Source organism: Chrysochloris asiatica, unplaced genomic scaffold (assembly GCF_000296735.1).
Source record: "Chrysochloris asiatica unplaced genomic scaffold, ChrAsi1.0 scaffold00069, whole genome shotgun sequence".
NCBI classification, from domain to species: domain Eukaryota; kingdom Metazoa; phylum Chordata; class Mammalia; order Afrosoricida; family Chrysochloridae; genus Chrysochloris; species Chrysochloris asiatica.
The window spans coordinates 5,669,440-5,683,088 of record NW_006408587.1 but is presented as its reverse complement, the minus strand read 5'-3'; positions in this window follow the sequence as shown (position 1 = coordinate 5,683,088).

Below are 13,649 nucleotides of genomic sequence, written 5' to 3'. Positions count from 1 at the left end.
CACCACCTCCACCACCACCTCCACCACCTCCACTCTGCCATATAGGAAAGTGTCCTTACTATTTCACTTTCAACAGCACCTGCTCTATACAATTCAGTGCATCTTCTAACCTGACTCTCAGATTGGGTTAGATCTCCTTATTTGAGTCTTTTTTTTTTAAATGCGTGCTTTCACTTTGTACAACTTATCGAGTTTGTGATTAAATAATTATATCTATAATTATGTGTATAATGTCTGTCTCTCTAACTAAGCTCTGATTTCCACAAGTACACAGAACACCTGAGTCACCGTCACATCTGTAATCACTAGCACCTACTTTATACAGGCCCAGCACAATATAGGTGCTTAATAAAAGCATACTGGAAGTATGAATGAACAATTGAATGAATGCACCACACTCAATTAATTTCTTAGTCTGTGTAGCTCTTGTTTCAGGTTTGTTAGCCCTCTTTTGGCAAATCTGGAATTTCTGCAACATTAAGGGCTTGGATGCTCTTGGGTTGGAGTTGCAAACATAACTACAGGTTAGTTAAGTTTTTCATTCCTGTTCATTGTAATGCAACAAATAGAGCAAAGCAGGAGCCAGGAAAGCTCAAAGTAGACTTCTTTATAGTCTGGGAGCCACGCTATCTTTTAAATGGCCTTGAATGACTCAGAAAGCATCAAAAGAAGATGAAAGGAATACACAGAATCACCGTACCAAAAATAATTGGTTGATGCTCAACTATTTCAATAACTGATGGTATTGAAGGGAGAAGTTCAAGCTGCACTGAAGGCATTGGTGAAAAACAAGGCTCCAGGAATGGATGGAATACCAATTGAAATGTTTCAACAAACTGACACAGTGTTGGAGACACTCACTCATCTATGCTAAGGAATTTGGAAGGCAGTTACCTGGCCAGCCAATTAGAAGAGATCTATATTTGTGCCCATTTCAAAGAGGTGGCCCAATATAATGTGAAAAATCATCAAACACTATCATTAATATTTCATGCAAGTAAATTTTTGCTGAAGATAATTTTTAATGATCGCAGCAATACATTGACAGAGAGCTGCTAGAAATTCAATTTAACTTCATAAGAGAACATGAAAAAGGAAGGGATATCATTGTTGATGTTAGATGGATGCAGACTGAAACCAGAGAGGTATTTACTTGTGCATTATTGACTATGCAAAGGCATTGAACTGTGTAGATCATAACAAACTATGACTAAGTTTGTGAAGAACGGATATTCCAGAATATTTAATTGTGCCCATGAAGAAGCTGTATAGACCAATAGACAGTAGTTGGGATAAGCAAGGGGATACTGAATGGTTCAAAATCAGAAATATTGTGCACCAGTGTTATATCCTTTCACCATACTTAATTCAATCTGTATGTTGAACAAATAATCAAAGAAGCTGGATTACTTGAAGAAGAACATGGCATCAGGATTGGAGGAAAACTCATCAACAACCTGTGAAACAACTTTGCTCACTAGAAGTGAAGAGGACTTGAAATACTGTTGAAGATCAAAGACTATATCCTTCAGTATGGGTTGCACCTCAATGTTTAAAAAAAAACACAGAAAATCCTCACAACTGGACCAATAAATAACATCATAATAGAGAAAAGATGGAAGTTTTCAAAGACTTCAGTTTGTTTGGATCTATAATCAATGTTCATGGAAGCAGTAATCAAGAAAGCAAATGACAGATTACATTAGGCAAATATGCTGCTAAAAGTGTTCATGTGTAAAGATATTAGTTTGAGGACTAAGGTGTGCCTGACCCAAGTGGTGATATTTTCAATCACAACTTGGGTCATGTATGAATGTGTAAGTTGGACAATGAATAAGGAAGACCATAGAGGAATTGATTTATTTGAACTATGGTGTTTGTGAAGAATATTTAAAATACCCCAGACTGCCTGAAGAATAAACAAATCTGTCTCAGAATAAATACAGTCAGAATGTTCCCAAGAAGCCAGGTTGTCAAGACTTCGCTCCTTGTTATATAGACACGTTATCATGAGAGATCAGTCTCTGAAGAAGGACATCATGCTTGGTAAAGTAGAGGGTTAGTGAAAAATATTGACACAGTGGCAGCAACAATGGGCTCAAACATAACAACGATGATGAGGATGGTGCAGGATGGGTATTGTTTTGTTTTATTATGTATAAGGTCGCTATGAGTAGGAACCGACTTGATGGCACCTAACAACAACAATAATAAAGAGTGAGTAATGGATCCAGTAAATTAGGAAGTGAAGAGGGATACGAATCAGAAAGGTCTTCTAGCTATGTGAAGTTGCTTAATGCAAAGTATAATTCATGGGGAGCCAAAGAAGGAAGTATAGCAGGGAAAGACATGAGCAGATATGAATTTTTTAAAAGCAATTGCACAAACTGGCTCAAACGAAGAAGAAAAGCACACATTGAAAATTCAATTTGGTAAGTGTATTGAATTCAATTTGACACATTAATTCTTTACTTTGTCAGGACATGTGTTTTTATGCTTCTTTTTCCACTTGCCAAATCAAACATGCCTATAGCACTGTGTAGAAGTGGTATGATCTGTTACTTAACCCTTTCCTTCTCCAGTACAAGGAAAGGCTGGAGTCATGGATTGCTTGATTACTATCACATGGGTCAGGCCCCCTGAAGCCGCCCCAGATAGTTGGATTCGGCTGCTGGTTTGGAGTTTGTGTTTACTTAGCCAGAGCTAGAAACATGGAAAACAACAGACTCTGAGCACGTGGATGGATTTCCCTGCAGGAGTCTGAGCTGGCAGTTATTTTAATTAGCAACACATTTTATAAGGGCAGAATCAGAAATGGAAACATGTCAAGGCCTCTTTAGAGATTGAGTTTGGCAGACTCTCATGAGTGTGCCTGGGCATGGTATTTGGCTCTTGAAAGCCCTCACTTCTCCCAAGGGAACCTAGTATTTGGACCGTCTCTATGTACAAAGCCCCCTTGAGAATTGGAGGACTTATAAATACCTCACACAAAGGCTGAGGTATCAAGAGTCCGCCTATAACCAGTTCTGGGAAACAGTCTTCTCCTGGTAGGCCTAAGTTCAATCCTCTTTGACTTATCTCCAGACCAACTGCTTTGTTCTCCCTCCATTTCAGGAATGATTGATTACCTCTTGATATGCATCCTAGTTGGCTAAATTGATTTCTAACATCTATTCTGCTTCTGAAACATTATTGTCCCTATTCATGCCTCCATGATTTCCCAGAATCCTGGAGCTATGTGATTATATGTATGTTTTTTTTGCTATTGACTTGAAATATGTCTGAGTATATTTGAACTGTCTAAAAATGACTGACAACTATGTAAACTGCCCTAATAGGAAACTTTCCTAGATGAATGAATTAAGCTGACACTTACCCACTTATTTAATAAATAGTAACTACACTTCTCTCTGTTCCACACATATGCTAAGTGCTGAACATATGAAGTAATCTGGATTTCTGGCTTCAAGAAACACTTGGTGTAATGGTAGAAAGTGGCCCATGGTCTGTTTTCAAATGAAGTAGCAGCAAAATAGAGGATAGGCATATGCACATACATGTTTGGCTTACAAGTAATAGAAGCCAACATGAGGCAGTTAAATGAAAAGGGGACATTTATTAGATATATACCACTGAAGTCAAAGTCACATGGAGTAACCAACCCCCCTGGGATGGTTAAACCACCACAGACACAGCTAATCCCTCAGCCTTCCCATGCTCTCACTTTTCCTTCTTGTTTGTGTCAACTTTCTCCTTCCCTCATTCTGATTTGACTCTCCTTGTTTTTCCAAGCTCCTAATATTTCACTATTTAAATTCAAACAAATATTCCTGACTGAAATTGATCTCTCTGTTGCAATTCAAAAGTTTCAGGCGAAAGCATCTAAATGTACTAGCTATCCACCTTTGGTCCTATCAGTGGTGACTGAGAGGCAAGAAGTGGCCTGCCACAACTAACAAGTGGCCACTATTCCATACAAATGCAAATCAATACTCTGAAATCTGATTGTGTTCAATTCCTAAATTGCTATCAAGAGAAACAAAGAATATCTTCCTATTCTTTGTAACTTCCAACTTCCCCCTCCAAAGAAACATTAAAGTCGATTAACCAACTGTCTTTGAGTCATCTCCACCGCATGGTGACCCCATGTGTGTCAGAGTAGAACTTTTTTCCATGAGGTTTTCAATGTCTGCTTTTTCAGAAGTACATGCCTTTCTTCTGAGGTACGTTTGAGTGGACACAGACCTCCAGCCTTTTGGTAGCAGTTGAGCGAATTAAGCATTTGCACCACCCAGGAATCTCATTAAAGTCAGTAGACATGATTGTCTGCTCTAGATCCATTTCTCCTTTACAGAATGCCAAGTTAGTTTTAAACTGTCAAAAAAAGAGGGATAGTGGGAGAAAAAAGAGAAAAATAAATACTTATGCCCCAAACACACACTATTCTACAATTTCTAGTACACATTTGAATGCAGGCTCTATTTTTAAAAACAAAACAGTACTTTTGCAGCTTGCTATATTTTAAGGCCAATGGTTCCCGAATTATAGCCCTCCACATAAGGAGACCTTAGCAACATGTGGCAAAAGACCAAAAGAAGTATAGTTAAAATGTACTGAAATCTTACATTTCACTCCTCTTGTTTGCCCTCACAGATATAACCTGAAAGACATAGGAGTTTTGCAAAGAAAACTTGGTCCTTTTCCACCAATACATAAATTATTATGATCTGCCACAATGCCTCAGGAACCAAAGGATTAAAAGCACTTGTTAATTTATTTTGGAGATTTGGGGTCAAAACAAAAGAGATCAACCTTGACTTTTAGACATGTGTTCTCTGGTTTAATATTTGCTGTCTTGATATTAAAAAAAAAAATCGTATTAAAACATGAGACCATTTTTTTGCTTTAAGAAATTGGCACCCACAGCCCAAAGTGCTAGAAAGTCATTCACAAGTCCTCAGGAGGGGACTGCACTAAAAAGCAGAGATGATAATGTCAACAGAATTAGTAGTTATGCAATAGTCATGTTAAGAAGCTGGAATCTACCTCCATTCATTTCAAGTATTCATTCAACCAACATGTGGTTCCTATTGAACCCTTCCTGCCTGTGAGGTTCTGTGGTGTATCCACATGTTTGAAGCACAATCGCTAAACACACATTGCTTCCAGTTTAGAAGCAGAGATGGAGAAATACCCAAATAGCTAAAAGGCAAAGAATAATTTTCTAAGCAAGATAAAAACAAACAAACAAACAAACAAACAAAAAACTTGCTGCTTTGGTGTAGAATCCAACTCACGGTGACCCATGTGTATCAGAGTAGAACTGTGCACCATAGGATTGTCTTTTTCCTCCTTCCTTTCTGTCTGTTTTCTCTTTCTCTTGTTCTTTCTTTCTTCCTTTCTTTTTTCTCTCTCTCTTTCATTCTATCTTTTAATTCTTTTTTCTTTCCTTTTCTTTTTTCTTTATTCCTTTTTGTTCTCTTTCTTTTCCTTTTTTTAAAATTAATGTTATTATTGTTGAGCTCCGAGATAGGGTTTTCAATGACTGAATTGTTTAGAAGAAGATTATAGCTCTTTCTACCAAGATACCTTTGGGTGGTCTCCAATTGCTGACCTTTCAATTCGCAGCCAAAAACCACGACCATGTGTACCAACTGGAGACTTCACACTGTTTGTATTAACCCTTTTGTGACCTGTGGAACATTTATCACTCACCAACATTTTCAGTTTTTCGGGTTTCTTGAGAAGCTGCTATTCCAGTTGTGGTGCATACTGTCACCTGGTGGGTACCTTTCAACTGTGAGAATCTGAAGAAATGGGCCTCATTCTACTAATTCTACCACCAGAGCCCACTTGGGACATATATGTCCCACATAATTGTATCAAAATCCATATCTCAAAATATTATTTTCTTTATTTCATCAGGCCTTCTAGTATTTAAAATACCAAAAATAAATAAATAAAAGCAGAAAATAAACCTTTCATGCAAGGGTTAAAACACTTATTATTTACATTTTTTAAAAAACCATGTAAACCATCCATTACATGCTAGTCTATATGTCATTTATGCCATAGAAAAATAGTGCTATTTCTTAGTCTTTACTAATTTCAAGTATACCACAATCCTCTGGGGTGATTATTCTTCTTACTTCAGTTTCTTAGATGAAAATTCCAACTTTATCTAGTTAGATAATCAGACCTGGCATTCACATCTGTTTTTCTATTTTCCGCAGGTAGGGATTTCACCTAGTCTCTTCTAAATTTTTTTAGGACATGATGAATACTTTGTACCTTGGAAAACATAAGAAGTATAAAGAAGAAAAATGAAAATAAGACTTGAATTTCCTTTCTCAGAGACAAACATTGTTAAAATCTTAAGAAACATGCTTGCTCTTTTCCTTCTAATATACATGAAACATAAATCAAGTAGATTATATCATTGTTTCCCGTATTTTAGAGTCAAATCAACCAGTTCTTTTCTTTTAAGTGGATATCGCTTGAAGCTCAGAGTTTTGAACACAACAGAATGAAACACTGCCCGGTCCTCTGCCAACGTCACAATCATCCCTACATTGAGCCCATTGCTGCTGTAATTGTGCCAATCCATCTCATGAGGGTCCTCCTCTTTTTTGCTGACCCTCCACTTTACCTACTATGTTCTTCTCCAGGGACTGGTTCCTGCTGATAACATATCCAAAGTATGAGAGACAAAGTCTCAACATCCTGGCTTCTAAGGAAAATTCTTGCTGTACTTGATCCAACATGAGTTTGTTTATTCTTCTGGCAGTCCATAGTACAATTAATATTCTCCCCCAACACCATAATTCAAATGTATCAATTCTTTTACCATCTTCCTTATTCATTTCCAACTTCTATATGCATATTGAAAGTATCATGGGTTGGATCAGGTGTACCAATTACTCTAATTTTATAATGATCATTACTCCTATTTGCTTTTGTCAAGTGCCATCGAGGCAATTCCGACTCATAACAATCCTGTATAGGGTTTCCTAGGAGCATCTGGTGGGTTTGAACTGCTGACCTTATGGTTCACAGTCCAGTGTTGATTCTACAGTGCCATACCAGGAGTCTACTATACAAATTTGGTGGTGGTTATGTGCTATGGAGTCGGTTCGGACTCATAGCAACCCTGCACAGGGTTTCCAAGGCTGTAAATCTTTACAGGAGCAGAACACCTCATCTTTCTCCCACAGAACAGCAGGTAGTTTCAAACTGCTGACCTTGCGGTTCACAGCCCAATTCATAACCACTACGCTACCAGAGCTCCTTATACAAATTTAGTGGGAATTTAGTGGGACTTTATTGTGACAATTCAGTTTCACAGTGGAACTATTCCTGACTGCTTTTGAACTCTTCCAATAGGAAACGTTGTTGTTGTTATTCAGTGTTGAGTTAGTTCTGATTCATATTGACCCTGTATAGGGTTTCCAGGAAGCAGCTGGTTGCTTTGAACTGCCAACCTTGTGATTAGCAGTCCAGGGCTTATCCTACAGTGCCATACCAAGACCCAGCCAATAAGAAAATGTTGTCATTGTTCAGACTGCTAAGTAGGTTCCTACTTAGAGCAACACTATATAGGGTTTCTGAGGAGCAACTGGTGAGCTTGAACTGCCGACTTTGCAGTTCAAACCAACATTGCAGGCCAATGCATTAACCCACAGCAAAGGAATAGTTGTATGAAGCTATTAAGTGGGTGAGCTGTAAGATCCCTCCAATTCTTGAAATTCTAATTGTAGGGAAATTCTTGACTAAAGCTCAGAATTAATCTTGTTGATTTTCACTTAAACCACCAGTGCATTTGAAATGTCTGCTCTCCATTCTTTCAAATTTTTCATCTGCTTGCTTGTTTGTTTTGCTATGTGTTTGTTTAATTTGCAAAAAATGCAACTCTCTTGCTGTTGTTGTTGTTAAGTGCCATAGAGTCAGTTCTGACTCATAGAGACCCAATATAGGGTTTCTGAGGTATCCTGGTGAGTTAGAACCACTGATCTCGTGGTTCAAACAGACCTTGTGGTCCTGCACTTATCCTCCAGAGCCACACCAAGATCTCACATTATCAATCTAGGCTATGCAAAGCATATGCTAGCACTAACTGTTTTCTGGGTATTATTCCTCTTGGTTACAATTTATGATAACCAGAGATTTTTGCTACAAACCAAGCTTCAATTACAATTTACAAAAATGTATCTGGGCAACATACAGAGAAATGCTATATCTCTGAAACTGACTCTTGGTTTTTGGAAGAAGTGGGGTAGGGGAGGGAGAATGAGGGGGTTATTCCTTCTGAAATTCAGAGATTCAATCCAGAGAGACAGACCAGTCTCACTCTGTGGCAGAGAACTTTGACTCCAGCTTCCATCTGGTTTCCATAAGGCAAGGGAACTTGGCAAATGAATAGCCACGTAACTTCAGCACGTGCGAGTCCTCACCACGAACATCAATAAAAGAAGCCAAAGGGAATCAAGAGAATTCCCTTAGATCCTCTGTACAGTCCAGAGCAGGAGAAGTCACTTTCACGAGAAATGAAGTGCCCTCAAACTCGCTGGGCTAGTTCACTAAGTATTTCATACTTAACAGCATCAAAAATGTCCAAGCACCAAGGTTGAGGTATCACTAATTATTCCAGAAATCTCAAATAAATGTTCTAACTCTATAGTCGCACTTAATTGTACACAGAGTTCACACAAGCACCAGATCGAAGAGAAAAAGCCTCAACTTGGATCCAGATGGAGATGCTATAAGTCAACAGTTATGTGTTCCTTACCAATGGTACCACCTTGAACAAATTACTTAAAATGCCTGGAAAATATGTCTGATGCCCTAATTGATGAGATTTCTATGCAAATCACTGATACTGTGTGTAAAATATCCTGAACACTGGAGAAATGGGAGATTATGCTTTACTCCAAGGTTTTTTAGTTATCAATACACACTTAGAATATGTATTGGACTTCTGGTGTAGCATTGTAGGATCAATGTTGGACTGTAAACATCAGCTGCTCCTCAGAAACCATATACAGGGTTTCTATGAGTCAGAAACAACATGAAAGCATTTAACAACAACAAGAAGAAGATTTCTGGACAATGAATAAGGAAGACCAGAGAAGAACTGACGCATTTGAATTGTGGTGTTTGATGAAGAATATAAAAAATTCCATAGACTACCAGAAGAACAAAAAGATCTGTCTTGGAAGAAGTACAGCCAAAATGTTCCTTAGAATTGGGGATAGCGAGACTTCATCTCACATACTCTGTACATGTTATCAGAAGGGACAAGTCCTTTGCCATAATGGGCTCAAACAATAAAAATTGTAAGCATGGTGCAAGACTCATCAGTATTTTATTCTATTGTATATATTAAGGTTGCTGTGAGCTGGAACTGATTTGACAACTTTTAACAATAACAACAACAAAAATGTGTGACTGGCTCTAGGATAAAGACTGTACACACATTACCACCATTATGTAGTTTTTTAGTCATGTTTTGTTCTAAAAATAGGTAACATTTGCCAACTCAACATTTTTCATGTGTACAATTCAGTGACATCAATTACATCCGGCACGTTGTGTAGCCATTGCCAATATATGTTGCAATTTTCCATCGCCATAAACAGAAACTCACTACTTCCTAAACAATGATTTCTCCCAACCCTGGCAACCACTATTAAATTCTGCTCTCTGTATACATTTACCTTTTCTATGTATTTCATATTAGTGAAATCATGTAATATTTACCTTTCTGTCATTGATTTATTTCACTCAGCATGATGTTTTATAGGTTAATCCATGTTGTGGCATGTACTGGACCTTCATTTTTCCTTATGGCAGAGTAATAATACCATTTATCTTTTTAACATACCTTTGTTGTTTTTATGTTATTCCACTCAGTGTTTTGTTTTGTTTTTTTCATTAAGAAAAAGTATCTGAAAGGAATCTTCAACCCCTCACTTTATAGACAAGTCTAGTGCATATGTTAAAGCAGAGAAAAAGCCAACCATTACCCAGTACTTGTATCAAGTCAGGGGCAGAAGCAGGGCTCTGTCACGTTCCCTACACTCAGTTTTCTCTCTATATTTCCATCTGTCCTTATAAATCTTCTGAAGGTACAATAATTATAGTCATCTTTCTTAGAACTTCACTGTGTAATTGTAGAGCTGAAACAGACCTTGAAGGGTTTCTACCTTTTTGTTTATAGCAGTGTGGTAGGTGGAATAATGTTCCCCCAAAGATCCCCAGAACCTGTGAATGTTAATGAACTGTGCAGGTATGATTAATTTTAGTATCTCGAGATGGGGAAATTATCCTGGATTACCCCAGGAGCTAGATACAATTACAAAGGTTTTGATAAGAAAAGTCAAAGTCAGAAAGCAGACCATGTGAAGCAGAGATTGTTGTTGTTGTTGTTATGTACCGTGGAATTGGTTCTGACTCATAGCAACCCTGTACAGGGCTTCCAAGGCTGTAAATCTTTACACAAACAGAAAGCCTCATCTTTCTCCTGTGGAACAGCTGGTAGTTTAGAACTGTTGAGCATGAGACTAGCAGCCTGATTCGTAACCACTACACTACCAGAGCTCCTAAGCAGAGATTGGAGTGATACATTTTAAAGATGGAGCAAGGACAACAATGTTCATAGCAGCACTATTTACAATAGCAAAATGATGGCAACAACCTAAGTGCCCATCAACTGAAGAATGGGTAAACAAACTGTGGTACATACACACAATGGAATATTATGCTACCTTGAAGAACAATGAGGAAGCTGCAAACCACCGCATAGCATGGATGAACCTTGAGGACATTATGTTGAGTGAAATTAGTCAGTCACAAAATGAGAAATACTGCATAGGACCACTAATGTAAAAGACTAAGAAAAAGAACCCATACTAAAGGTGGCGGGGGGACACTGGGGGGCGGTGTTGATCTTTAATGGTTACTGGGATGTGGTGGGTGGAGTGAAGGGAGGGTGGGGAAAGTGGAGCACAGGGCAGGGAATAGACACAGGATAGTCTGGGTGCGAGGGAGGGGGGCAATACACAAGAAGGGGGGAGGGGAATGGAAGAACAAAGCAAATGGGAAAACACTTAGGCAGGTTTACATGGGCTAAGTGGGACAGAGGTAAATAATGATGTATGCATAACCTTGGAACAACAAGGCTCTGGGATACAGGGATTGAGACATGGTTGGAATGGGGAAAAGAGGGGAAATAATGTTAAGATGCTTGGCTGTCTTTTGAATCTTGGTTTCCCTGGCATACCACTATAAAATAGACACTTGAGGGGGAGAGAAAGGAATACCCAGAAATATTGCCATAGAAAGCTTGAGAGTCCATCTTCTGCCTATAACTGTTTGGAATACCTAAAATGGGGCTACAACATGCCCAATGAAGGAAGCTTCCTGCAGAGCCTCTGAATTACATAAGACTATAGGTAGAATCCTGAACCTCATCCAGAATTTTCTGAGGTGGGAAATTTCCACTTGAAAAGACAAGCAGACCAGCCTGGAGCTGCTAGAAGAACAGAAGATACTTCTTGAAAGAAAGACTGACAGGAAAAATACAAAACATTATAGGTAGTCTGACTGATCACTACAAGAACAAGCAAGTTGCTCACCCAGGAAACATCAAAGCAAGTGGTCAGGTACCCTCAGGGCAAACCACCTTCCAAGACTAAGACTTAATAGGAATACACACTCTGATAGGTGACCACATTCATCACTGATAAGGGAAAATGAGAGAAAAACAGCACTGAAGCTGCGAGCTAAGCCCTACAATGTTCAATAGACTCTTGTGAACCCAGGTGGAGACCTGGTTGGCCAGCAGTGTGGCAAGACCTGGGGACTCTTGAGCCCAGAGTCAGTGACATAACCACAGAAGACTAGAGTGGAAAGTGAAGCGTCCAGCTGATAAGAGAGGGCATATGCATAAGAACACCCACACTTGTAGATAATACCAACTTGACCTGGCTTCAATGACTGGATGATCAGAGCTCAACTAGAAGAAAGAAGAAGATAAAAAGAGTAATCTGATACAATTTGATGTACTTGACCTACACCTATGGATGCAGTAGCTTAAAAGACAGAACAAATCTTTGCAGCAAGGATCATTCCCACCCCGTCCATACACAGAGTAGACAGGGATGGGCAACCTGAACATTGGCTACCCAAAATGGGGGTCAGGGGAGGGCTACAAAGACAAGAAGTGACTGGCTTACAAGCTTTCAAAAGGGAGCCTAGATCCAGAGGGTGTGGAGGAAGGTAGAATCTCCACTGAGTAGTATCCAATCTGTCTGGGCGGGGCTGATGAAAGGAGATGGGGATAGGTCTCTTGAGATACAATAGTGAATAATTGTTATCAGGACTGATTGTGAGGGTTGAAAATGTAAAGGTAGATGCTTTGTAGCAAAAGGAGGGGAGTGATTGACTTTGCAGTATAGGAGCAGAGGTCCCTGGGACCATCAAGGGAGAAGAGTGGAGAGCAGGACCCTACCCAGAGAAGCAGTGATGCCAGAGATGGAGGCAGACATGAACACGTGGAGCAGCTGGAGACTTTAGACTCAGAGAGGGAGTGGGATCGTGTGCTGACGACTGGGGGCGGGGGGGACTTGCAGGGTATACCGTTTGGTTGCTTGATGATGCATGGAGGGGACTGTAACCATAGCAATGAAACAATATATGACAGAATGAATGTAAAGCTAATGTTCTCCCATGTAAACTATCACATAATTCATAATAAAACATTAAAAAAAAAAAAAAGATGGAGCAAGGGACAACAAGCCAATGAATACAGGCAATCTGTAGAAATGAGACCAGACAAGGAAACAGATTCTCCCTTAAAGCCTCTACTCCTGATGTACCTTGTACCCAGTGAAGATGATTTTGGATATCTGGCCTCTGAGTTTGTGATAATAAGAAATTACCGTAAGCAGTTTAGTATTTGTACCAAAACAATGACTAACAAATAAACTATTCCACAATTGTCATTAAATGAATTTATATAATGGACTAATATGCAGTCTTTTAAAATGGGAACTAAATATATATACTAAAATATATATACTCATATTTTTAAGTTAAAAAGCAGCTCATAAAACATCTCATAAATTAGTATTCCATTTTGAGAAAGGAAAAGGGAGACGTTACCAGTGATAGTAGATTTTTTTTGTATGAACTCTTCTGTATTTTCCAAATGTGATACAGTGAATGTGGTCATTTTATAATTAGAAAACAAGACACTTATTAAATAAATATTTGACTTTTTCTATTTCTTTCATTTTACCAGACATGAAACATACGTATAACAGAGGAGAAACTCACTAGGGAAGAAACTACTAGACTAAGTTTTTCCCCAGTTCAAGATTTACTTTTTCTTGAAAAAGTAAGTGAAACTTACTTTTCACTTACGAATGCTATAAGAAGTCAAACACAAAATCATCACCAGAAAGTCCATAGAAATGATAGCATTTTTTATTTTTAATTCCATTTTTTAATTTTTTAATTTTAATTCCATTTTTAATTCTCCTTATATGAACTATCATTTAGTAATTAAGAAAGGAATCCTGATAGTGCTGTAGGATAAGCACTGGACTGCTAACCTAAAAATCAGCAGTTCAAGCCCAGATGCCACTTCG